General features: G+C 38.8%; 1 non-coding gene across 1 annotated transcript; it reads right to left on the minus strand.

The window, feature by feature from the left end:
• Positions 1-10,582: 10,582 nt before the first annotated feature.
• LOC112625570 lies at positions 10,583-10,687 on the minus strand. The gene has a single exon (XR_003119658.1). It is a non-coding gene; the product is annotated as a U6 spliceosomal RNA (small nuclear RNA).
• Positions 10,688-11,666: the final 979 nt, after the last annotated feature.

The raw sequence follows: 11,666 nt of genomic DNA on the forward strand, positions 1-11,666 counted from the left end.
TAGATTTTAATGAAATCTGTTAGGTAGTTAAAAGATATATATATATATATATATGCACTACCAAATCATATGCATATATGCACTGTTGGGTAGTCTCAGGCTATATTCTTTGGATATTCATATTGTGGTTCTATGAACTGGAGACCTCTGGCCAGTGGCCTATATTTTGCTTCCATCCACAGGGCAAATTTCAGCTACTTAAAAATCCGTTGAAAGACTGCAGCAACTGTATGTATTTCAAAGCAAATCTTCTACCATTTAGTAGGTGGCAGATTATGCACAGCACATCAACCTAAGTTTCTGTGACACTTAGTTTGCCCTTTATGTACATAGTCCTTCTACTGTCCTATAAAGCCCTCTGCACTCTTTTCCCTTCTCTATGCCTAGTTCACAATACTCTAGCCATGCTTGCCTTTCTGTTCTTTTTAAACCTTCCTGGCTCATTCCTGCCTCAGGGCCTTTGGATGAGCTGCTCCCTCTGCCTGGCTTACTCTTCTTTTGCAGCTGCCCCCGCCCCATCCTCAACCCTTATTAAGTCTTAAATATCTCCTCAGAAAGGCTTTCCTGACCGCTTGCTCTACATCAACCACACCAGCCTTGCCCTGACTCTGACTTTTTTGAGCGGCATTGACTGGTCTTGTTTATCTGTGTGTTCCTGTGTTAGAACATGAACATCAGGAGGGAAGGGAATCTGCCTGCCCGCGCTACTCCAACTTTAAATAGGGGCTGGCAGGTGGCAAATATTAGTGGAATGAATGGCTGAGTAGTTGTTCTTGTCCTGAAATGTCAGTACCTATCAGAGCCAGTGTTTTCCTGGCAACTCTCCTGGAGGGTCAGTATTGGAGAGCTCTAGGAGGGTAGCATCAGAGGGCTCTTCATTTCACCTCCTCCCCCAGAAAACTAGCAAAACATAGCATCAAAGCCTCATTCTCATTTAATCTCTGACTTTTCCTTCCCCTAGAGCTGTCATCCTGTGGCCCTATAACACTCTGCTCCGAAAGGATCTGCCAGAGACTGGGAGTGTTGACTGCTGCAAGGACCAAGGTGGGAATTACTGTGCTACCATCTGGAAACAGTAGGTTTGGTGCTTCCTGCTGCTATAGCATGAGTCTAACTTGCATCAGCTGAAGGTTGGCTGTCTATCAGTTATCCTGCAGCTTTGCTGCTATCTTCCTTTCTCTGGTTAAGACATTTCATAAATGTCTTAACTCTGAGAATTTTAGTTTATCCTCAGGACAGTCTTAAATTTCAAGCTCTTTCAGGTGAATGGATGTTTTCTCAGTCTTGGATTGCCGTTTTAAATGACAGCCAGAGAAATAGAGGTAACCCCAAAACTTCCTAACCTGTTTGCATTACTGCCAAAAGAGAGCACTCAATCAACTCAACCACGCCTTAAGAAAACAGAAAATCTTCAAAGAAATATCAGCCAGCCATGCACCTTTTAGCAACAGTACTGAAATTACTAGCAAAGTTATTCTGTTTTTTATAGTTATCTAAACCAAAATTAAAGAGCTGTGGTAGTTATACCCATTCTGTGCCCACTGAGGAGGAAGAGGTTTTGCTTGCTGTGGTTGAAGCACTACAACTCAATTCACTGCCTAGAGTACTTTGAATTTTATTTCAAGTATAATTTTATTATTGAAAATAAAAATAGTTGCATTTTTTGGTACAAAAGATTTTCTCTTTTCTTGCTATATCTCTGGGCACCTTAAGACTAGGGTTCATTTGACCCTGATGATAGCTGTTTTGGTTTTTTTACTTTTTATCATTGCTGTTTAGTGTGGTGGTTGCCTAAAAAGATTTTTACCCTAAGATAGACACCAGGGCCGTGTAATCCCAAATTATTTAAAATAAATATTTGTGGGTAGTTAGTATTATTGAGCACAGTATTCTCTAACATTATTTGTCTTCTGTGAAGTTCACAGTAATTCTAGGAATGTTGCTAAGGTTAGAATGCCTATTTTGAGCTGGTACTAGGAATGGCAGCTATTTCTAAATATTTGACACCGTTTTGATATCTTTCCCTTTGTCTGGTGGTGGTGTCTGTCTCATTGAAGCTGAGTGAAGAAAAGAATTCATTTATTCAACAAATACTTACTGAACACTTTCTGTGTGCCAGGCATTCTTTTCAGTGTTGCAAATGAGGCAGTGAACAAAACAAAATTCTTTCATGAGCTTTAAAAAATCTCTTGAATATCCTCAGTCAACAAACCAGAGCAGGGAGACACCGAGGACTTGCCTCACTCTCAGGTATTCCGGGGAAACCCCCTTCAGGATGGCAGATGGACACAGGCAGGAAAGGAGAGAGTGGAACCCTGATTTGGAAAATAAAGCAGCCTTATGTTCTAATTTAATCAATGCAGAATTTTAGAAGCGTGTTAAAATAATAAACCAAAAAAAAAAATGTGCTAGGTTAATATAACTTGGGCTTGAAAAATAAAGGATTACTTTTTTTTTTTTTCCTTTTCAATGTCCCACACACTTGATGTAAGGATTACTTTTTAAGTATACCGTTTTCGTACATTTTGCATTCAGAGTCTGCCCAAATTCTGCCCCCACCATCCTCTCAGCCTCTGTCAATGTCTAATGCATCCTTCGAATTTCTTTATGCATAAAGAAGCAAATAGGAATATTCCTATTTGCCCCCTTCATAACATAAAAGATAGCATACTATATTTCTCTGCAATGTATGCTTTTTTTCCTTACAATATATGGAGGAGGATTTAATAAGCGAGTACTAAGACACTTTCCTCATTCTTTTTTTAAAGCAGTTACAGAATAACAGAGTCCATTTATGGATGTTCCACAGTTAAAATAGCGATCTATTGATGGACAACATTCGGGTTGTGGCCAACGTTTGCTCTTAAACAATACTACAGTAAGTAACTGTATGTAGGTTATTTTGCATGTAGGCAATATATCTATATAAACTTGTAAAGTAGAATTGCAGGTCATAAGGTATATGTGTACTTTTAATAGATATCATTAAAGTGCCTCTCTGAGAGGAAAGTTTTCTTTTCTTTTTTTTTTTTTTTTTTTTTTTTTGAGGCGGAGCCTCTCTCTGTTGCCTAGGCTGGAGTGCAGTGGCACAATCTCAGCTCACTGCAATCTTTGCCGTCTGGGTTTAAGCAATTCTCCTGCCTCAGCCTCCCAAATAGCTGGGATTACAGGCACCCACCACTGCGCCCAGCTAATTTTTCTATTTTTAGTAAAGATGGGGTTTCGCCATGTTGGCCAGGCTGGTTTGAACTCCTGACCTCAGGTGATCTGCCTGCCTTGGCCTCCCAAAGTGCTGGGATTACAGGCATGAGCCACCACACCTGGCCAAGGTTTTCTTATTACATGTCTGCTAGAAACCTGTGAGAGTACCTGCTGTCATCCGCGTCTGGATATTTTGCCAATTCTCATAGCTTAAATGCCAGACTGGGTTGGGTGCCTTGGCAATGTGTTCTTATAGCATCTTGAATTTTCAATTATCTAAACATTTATTTCCCTGTGTGATAATGATTTGTTTGTTTCTCCAACTAGACTGCAAGCTTTGTGAGGCTAGGGACTAGGTCGGTCTCCTTCACCTGGCTATAACAGACATTCACGTGTCTAATGAAGCTTAAATACATTTTCAAAAGATGAGACAATTAGTGGTAATTTAGCTTGCAGGTTATACAAGTGCAGTAAACTGGCTGCTGTCATAGATGGGGCTCTACTGCTCTTTAATTATTAGAAATCTTCAGTTACAGCATGGGAACAAACATTCTTCTTTTATGTTACTGAAATTTATATTAAGCAGGTAGTCAGCAACAAATTCAAGAGGTTAAATCCTCAGTTATCTGCTGGCAATTTGATTTCCCAAGACCTAGACTCGATTTTGAGAATCTGAAGAATAGAAAGCTTTCTACTTCCGGTTATGTGCATGAGCCAAAACATTTTACAGGGCTTCAGGAGGTCCACCTATCAACTACGAACCCCAGAGTGGGAAAACTTGCTTGAGAGATGTGGTTGAGGACTTGGAAATATTTTGGAGAGTGATTCAACCCCCTTATTTCTTGCCACTAGTAATTGCAGTCTACAGTTAGCCAGTTCTAGATAATGAGAGTATTCTTTTCTTACGTCTGTTCTGGACTTTGTCTGGTGGAATTCAAGAATTTTTTAATATGGAAAGATTTTTTTCCTTAAATATGCCTTTCTAAAAGAAAAATATTTTGGAGGATATAAAGGATTAACATATGCTTAAGTTGAAAACCTTTGCTAAGTAAACTCATACCCATTTTATAGTTGTTAAAGTGAAGTAATTCATATCTATTTGATTTTTAATAGTACTTATGAATATCAGGCATACTGAAACCACAAGGTTAGGATGAATATTATTGGATGAAAGGAAGAAAAAATAAAATTTTCTAAACAATTTTTGTGTCCTCCTGTCCATAAACATTAAATAAACCTAGAACTCAGGACTTTCCCACTAAGATTAGGAGTAACATTTAAGCACACCCTACATCTTATTTTCTTGTTTCTGTAGCAGGCATGTCCTCTGACAAGAAGAGCAAAAATGAAAGAACAACAGAAACCCCAGTATTGGGGCGGTGGCGGGGCAGCCTTTTTAAAACCACTTTTCCTCCTCTGAATATTTAATGCATAGAAATGATGAGAAAGTAGCGGAGACATAAAATAATAGAGGAAAAGCCATAACTGTCAGAGAATGTATAATGGAATGCAAGCCCAGAGTGATTTGTTCTAGACTTTTGGCTCTTAGAGTAACCCAGGCACACATGCTAACTTAAATTTGAAGATGAAGGTTAGTAAAGTGACTTTAGCCAGCTTTGCTATATATTTGTATTCATGACGGTATTGGAGGGTGAACCTCCTTGATTCTGAAGCTACTTATATTGTGGTAATCAATTCTTGTTATCAAAAAAAGGGACAGATATGTGAATATGTGGGAGAACTAATTCTTTTAGGGATGACAAGTAATTTCCATGATACCATGTAACTCCTTTCCCTTTTATATGTAAGAACCCTGTAATTAGCTTTGTCTTAAAAGTTTTTTTTTTCAAAACTCTATAGGAAAAAGAGTAGCCTATATTTCAGCTACAAAGGATCTGTTGATTCTCTGTACAGCATAGTGCCTTTTGAATGCTCCTGACTTAAAGAGAATGACTGAAGGGGCCTCTACCAACAGTGAGAAAGTGGAAAGAACAGTGTCAAGTTTAAGCACTAAATCAGCAGTCTAGTGTTGGGAGGATGTTGTGCTGAATAGATACCTGCCTTGTGTCTGACTGTATCTGTGCCTGAGTTGTCTTCATCCTGCCAAACACAAACAAGTTACTAGGCAACAAAAGTGATTCAGATGCTCTGAACACCTCACTGAATGAAATGTCTAACCACGATGTTTCCAGGAAATGCCTCCTCTATAAGTCACTGGGTAGCCTGATAAACATTTGCACGTGCTCTGAGGTCAAGTGACCTAGAGCTTCTAGCCTGTGTGTTATAAGGGGGGGCCAGCTAATGTTTGAAAGAATGCCACCTTACTGGGCAAACATGGATAGTTTGCTTGCTCCTACGTGGTAACTATGAGGAGGAAGGGTTGGGGACAGGGCTGGGAGAAGTGCAGTCTCTCCCCAAAAGAACTCACCAGGATGGAAATCCATTGCCCTTAGGTCACATCTCTAATTGTAAAAATAGCCCAAGATCCCAGAAAATCACAACATAGCATAGTTACCCAGGAGCCTGGACTCAGATGCGTTCAAATCCTACCTCTGTCACTTGTTAGATTTCTAACTTCTCATACCTCAGATAGGGGCGATTGTACCCCATACAGTAGTTGTGTGTATTAATGTTAGTATTTGGGAAACACTAGAACTAGTATCTGTCATAAACTCTGGGGATGCATTAGCTTGCCCGCCATGCTTTACATAGCTCCTTGAGAGGTGGGGGCTGAATTGTGAAGAAATGAAGAAAAAGAGAAGTGAGGTCTTTTCCAAGGATATATTTATTCTTCTATGATTTCCAGGACTGCAATCATAGAAATTTTAACCATAAATCATTTAAGGAATCTCTTCAAGGTCTTTCAGCACTACATAGTTTGAGAATTATGTATCAAAAAATGACCTCAGGGCTATGCAGTGGAAAGGCCGTGCGCTCATGGAGCATTGCTTTAGGGTTTCCAGTGGATATGTAATGCTCTGAAGCTAGATATGGGTTTTTGCTTTACTGTTTTTCCCTTCCATTATATCCCCCTTTTTATATAAGATATTTTATAATAAAAATGCAATCACAGAAAGTAAACCACAGTAAGATGAAATTTTGGGGCTCTGCGTCACATATGGAAACCATAATTATACAGACACATTAGTGACTCATTTAGGAAAAGAAAGGTACCTGAAGCTCTCTGGGAAAGGGTAAGATAATTCTGGTGTCTTTGAGTGTGTGGGCTGCCACATTCATTCAGCTGCTATTCTAGGGCTGGGCTGCAAGTTCTTGGCTAGTGGCCAGGAACACCAACACAAACAGGACATGGACTCTGTCCTTGCAGCTCATAACCAGCAGAGGAGATAGCCCTGTGTAAGCAGTGAGCTTTAAAACCCTGTGCTGGGCTGAAGAGATGTGTAGGATCATAGGTATGGGGAGAAAGCCAATGACATTCAATCTCAATCTGATCTTTAAGAGTTCTAATTTTGCTTGAATTTATTTTTGGAAAGGAAATCAGAATGTTAGAGAATTGTGTTGGGAATGTGTCACCACATGCCAGGCTAGTGGCTCTGCAGTTCCTGAGCAGTGTTTTGTAGTAGTGACTAAACCCTGCTCTGAGAAAGTGATGACATTAGGAGATGCAACAGAGAGTAAAAGTAGTTGGAACCTTTCTTCCTTAACTTGCAGTCTCTCTCTCTGGTTCTGTCTTTGCTGACTGAGAGATGGTGGTGTTTCCCAAGGAAGTAGTTGGCCTGAAAGCCAAAGGGATGAAAAGGATTGGGGAGTGACTCTCAGGGTTGCCTCAAAAGCCAGTCATAATAGTTAATTTGAATTAGGTAGAAACTCTGGTCAGTTGTACAACATAAGTACGTGACGTTTTATTCAATAGCCATAAAGATTTCTTTTAAAATATGTGTTTTGTGTTTTGTTTTGTTTTGTTTTGTTTTGTTTTGGAGATGGAGTCTCGCTCTGTTGCCCAGGCTGGAGTGCAGTGGCCGAGTGGCCGGATCTCAGCTCATTGCAAGCTCCACCTCCTGGTTTATGCCATTCTCCTGCCTCAGCCTCCCGAGTAGCTGGGACTATAGGCACCTGCCACCACACCTAGCTAGTTTTTTGTATTTTTTAGTAGAGACGGGGTTTCACCATATTAGCCAGGATGGTCTCGATCTCCTGACCTTGTGATCCGCCCATCTCAGCCTCCCAAAACGCTGGGATTACAGGCTTGATCAACTGCGCCCGGCCTAAAATATGTGTTTTTAATTGACAAAAATTGTATATAATAAGGTGTATAACATGATATAATGATTTATTTATTGCCAACATAATGGCCTCGTGACTTAAGGTTAACTTTTCAATCTCTATAAAAAGTAAAGGAGAAAGCCCGTTGAACTATAACATTTCCCAGCTTTCCTTGAAGTCACAATATATAAAGTGCTTCACTGAATTTAATGTTGAAGGTAGAATCCCTGTTTTATATGCAGTCTTATGCCTTGAATAACTTTCTGTAAGTGTGTGTTGGTTTGGGGAAAATGCATTTAAGTTTGGTTTATTTTATAAAGAGCCCAGAGGTGTTTCTATTTTATTACAATTTACATGAATTTAGATTCTCCATCTTTCATCAGATATCTTTATGTTACTTGGTGGAAAACTGTATTAACATTATTTGTAAAATATCACTGAACAAACATAACATTTTCAAAAGCAGCCATAAATAATGTCTCAAGTGATTCAAATAAAAAAGCTTCGATAGAATTCATGTTGTTTACATTTGTTTGTTCCAAAAAGCATTTGAGATAGGAATTTATAGTTTTAATTAACAAAATTCTAAGACATAATCAGCTGCTTTCTCAAAGCTATCTGGCTTAGGAGTGTATGTCATGTATGATGTTAAAACTGGAATAGTCTGCAACCCAGAACAAAATATACAATCTGGGATTGCTAATCTGTTACAATAGAGGTCTCATCTAGCTTAATACTGTAAATTGTCTACCTTTAAACATGAATGCTAATGGAATTTATAGTCCAACTTTAAATCAAAATATGCAATTTCAGATTACTTGGGATACTATTATATTTCAATTTTAGGTATTTTGGAAAAGGCCTTTTAAAGCACCAACTATTTATAAATACTAACCAGTTTATACTAATTGGTATTATGTTATTTCCTAATTTTGAATCTGCATCTGTATAATGGTCAGTTAGCATTATAAAGCATAATACTTTTTTCTATTCTTTCCTGTTGGCCTCTGAGCTTGCCCAATAACTTTTCCATTGTTTACCTTCTAATTAACGTCTCTTGTTCTAGGGAGTATGACCTTTACCTACAACTTTATAAAATTATTTTCATTCTCTTTAATGCCTTATTTCTTCTCTAATAAACTTGAATCAGGAGCTCTCTTCATTAAGATCTTCTTTAATTAGTTTCAGTCCTGGTGGGAGCCTCCCCTGCACCCCCATAGTCTCCTCTTGTTCCATTCAGATGCTTTAAGTAGTGACTAGAACCTAATGGGTGATTCTTCCATGAATGTATTTTCCTTTTCATGTGGCTTATTCTAACTGTGTGATTGCCACAAGAAATAAAAGTATAGGATCAACTATGATATGCCAATGGCCAATCATTTAGCATAGCCCCTTATTTGAGAATGTGATAGGGGTAGGACAGAAGAAACTAAGAACCTGGGAGATTGCATTAATTCTCATCAAGTGGCAGAGTCAGGTTAGAACCTGGATTTTAGGATTCTAAGATGTTACAATGTACACTTGACCTGTGTTTAATTTGCTTCTGAGATTAGCAAGGGCATGTTGTAGGGGCCATGGTTATTGAATAAACTTTTGTTATTTATTAATAGTAAATTCATATGGATATGTTATCCACAAATTATCTGCATCAAGCTAAATGAAAATGCCAAGTTAAAAAAAGACTCTTGGCTGGGCATGGTGGCTCACACCTGTAATCCCAGTACTTTGGGAGGCTGAGGCAGGTGGATCACCTGAGGTTAGGAGTTGGAGACCAGCCTGGCTAACATGGCAAAACCCTGTCTCTACTAAAAACAGAAAAATTAACCGGGTGTGGTGGTATGCACCTGTAATCCTAGCTACTCAGGAAGCTGAGGCAGGAGAATCACTTGAACCTGAGAAGCAGAGGTTGCAGTGAGCTGAGATCAAGCCATTGCACTCCAACCTGGGCAACAAGAGCGAAGCTCTGTCTCAAAAAAAAAAAAAAAGTGTTTGGGAAATACTGATTTCTTATATGATGGGACCAATCTCATGGTGGTGTTCTGAGCACTAGATCATATGATGGTTGGTACTACTTCTTTTCTTTCTGTGAGACATGGGATTTTTATTTACCTTTTTAAACTTTCTTTGGTGACGTCACTAACATATCTTTTATTTCTTTCTTTTTATATAATGATATATTTTTATATGGCCAAGAGTCGTAGAAATCTGTAAAGTAATGGTGTTACACTGAGAAAACTACAACCCAAGATTGCAAATTACCGACCCAGGATTAATCATGACTTGTTTGTGGCCAAATTGAGAGAAAGATTCTGGTCTCTTGACTTCTGATCCAGGGCTTTGTCATGGCACTATCAGTTTTTAAACTTCTTTAGCCATGGAACCCATATTTCAGATGAGATTTTGGGCAACCCTTCTAACATAGAAAGAAAAGCAGAGCTCCTCAAGTTGAAAGGAGATGGAGGCCTAAAGACATATGCACATGGTCTCCCCAAGACTCTCTATACTGTAATATACTGCTCTCGACATAGTTCACAACACAGATGAAGGGTTTACTCCTTCTCTCCTCCTCCAAGTATGGTCTAGTTCTTTTCTGGAGCATTTCTGTCCCCTATATCTGAAATGAACGTAATTGGAAAGGTTGGAGGAGATACTGACCCAGCCTGGGAATTACATTTATAAATGCAGTGCCAGTCTTCCCAGTTGATTCTGGAACATTTTTCCTGTGTGTCAAGAGGAAGCAGCGGGAGAGATGTTGCTATGAGAATCCACTGATGTTTGATGTTGGTTCTTCTGACATAGCAGGGCTGTGCTATCCCATTTCCTTTTCTTTGCTGTAAGAATTCACCCTGAAGGTGTGTGCTCATTTATGATGCTTTTCTCAAGGAGGGATAGAACAGCCTGCCGAGTCAGAGCTACCAAAGTACCAAATGCTGGTTTCACTGCTTACTAGCTGGTGACCTTGGGCAATTCACTTAATATCTCTGTGCTCATATGTAAAATATGGGTAATAATATTTAATCTCATAGAGTTGTGGGGAAGATTCAATAAGATAATCAAAGCATTTAGAACTATAGTGTTTGGGCAATAGTAAGTACTTATGAGTGTTAGCTATAGCTCTTATTCTTAAGTCTAGGCTATATAAATTTATTTTTTATTTTTTTACATGGAACACTTCACAAATTTGTGTTATTACCCTTGTGTGGGGGCCATGCTAATATCTGTATCGTTCCAATTTTAGTATATGTGCTGCCGAGTCAAGCACAGGCTATATAAATTTAAATCATTAATAGGATACATGGTCAAAATTTTTAAACACTTGGAAAATATTCCAATCTAGTGTTGTTAAACTGAAATAAAAATATATTTTTGGCAGAGGAATATAGCATAATAGTGATAAAGCCCAATTAGCTTTGCATGATCACAATGTTGATGAAATTGTTTAAAGTGTATATTTTTAAATACTTTTCCAAATAAAAGCTTAAAATAACAACAAAACCACAATATAATAATCACTTGGGTTTGCAATATAAATTAGATTGTTAAAGGCTTGGAGACATTTTCACTTTTACTTAGTTTTGCATGATTTTATTATAGGTAAGGAAAGCTGCACAAAGTGGTCAACCAACATTTCCTAGAAAACTCTTTTTGACTGTTGATCTTCAAATTAAGGTTTCTGAGTGCACTTCAGTAAAAACCTCTGCAAAGAAAGTGTGTATTTAGGCCATTATCTGTTGAAGAGCAATAATGCCCTTGATGAGTACATTCTTGTTCTTAAAGTTGCTGCCAACCAGGTGCGGTGGCTCTTGCCTGTAATCCCAGCACTTTGGAAGGCCGAGGCAGGTGGATCACCTGAGGTCGGGAGTTTGAGACCAGCCTGGCCAACATGGTGAGACCCTGTCTCTACCAAAAATACAAAAATTAGCTGGGCATTATGGTAGACGCCTGTAATCCTAGCTACTCGGGAGGCTGAGGCACAAGAATTGCTTGAACCCGGGAGAAGGAGGTTGCAGTGAGCCGAGATCGTGCCACTGCACTCCAGCCTGGGCGACAGAGTGAGACTTTGTCTCAAAAAAAAAAAAAGAAAGCTGTCATTTTCAGAATAAAATGAAGCCTTTTTCTGCTCCTGTAGCTGTAGGATTCTGAAGCCCTATTTTGGAGTTAGGATTTTCTTTTTCCACTATCCTTTTTGTACCTGTCTTTATCACATCCGGATATGTTTCACATGTGAAAGCTTTATGATT

This window comes from Theropithecus gelada, chromosome 5, assembly GCF_003255815.1.
Source record: "Theropithecus gelada isolate Dixy chromosome 5, Tgel_1.0, whole genome shotgun sequence".
Taxonomy (NCBI): Eukaryota; Metazoa; Chordata; class Mammalia; order Primates; family Cercopithecidae; genus Theropithecus; species Theropithecus gelada.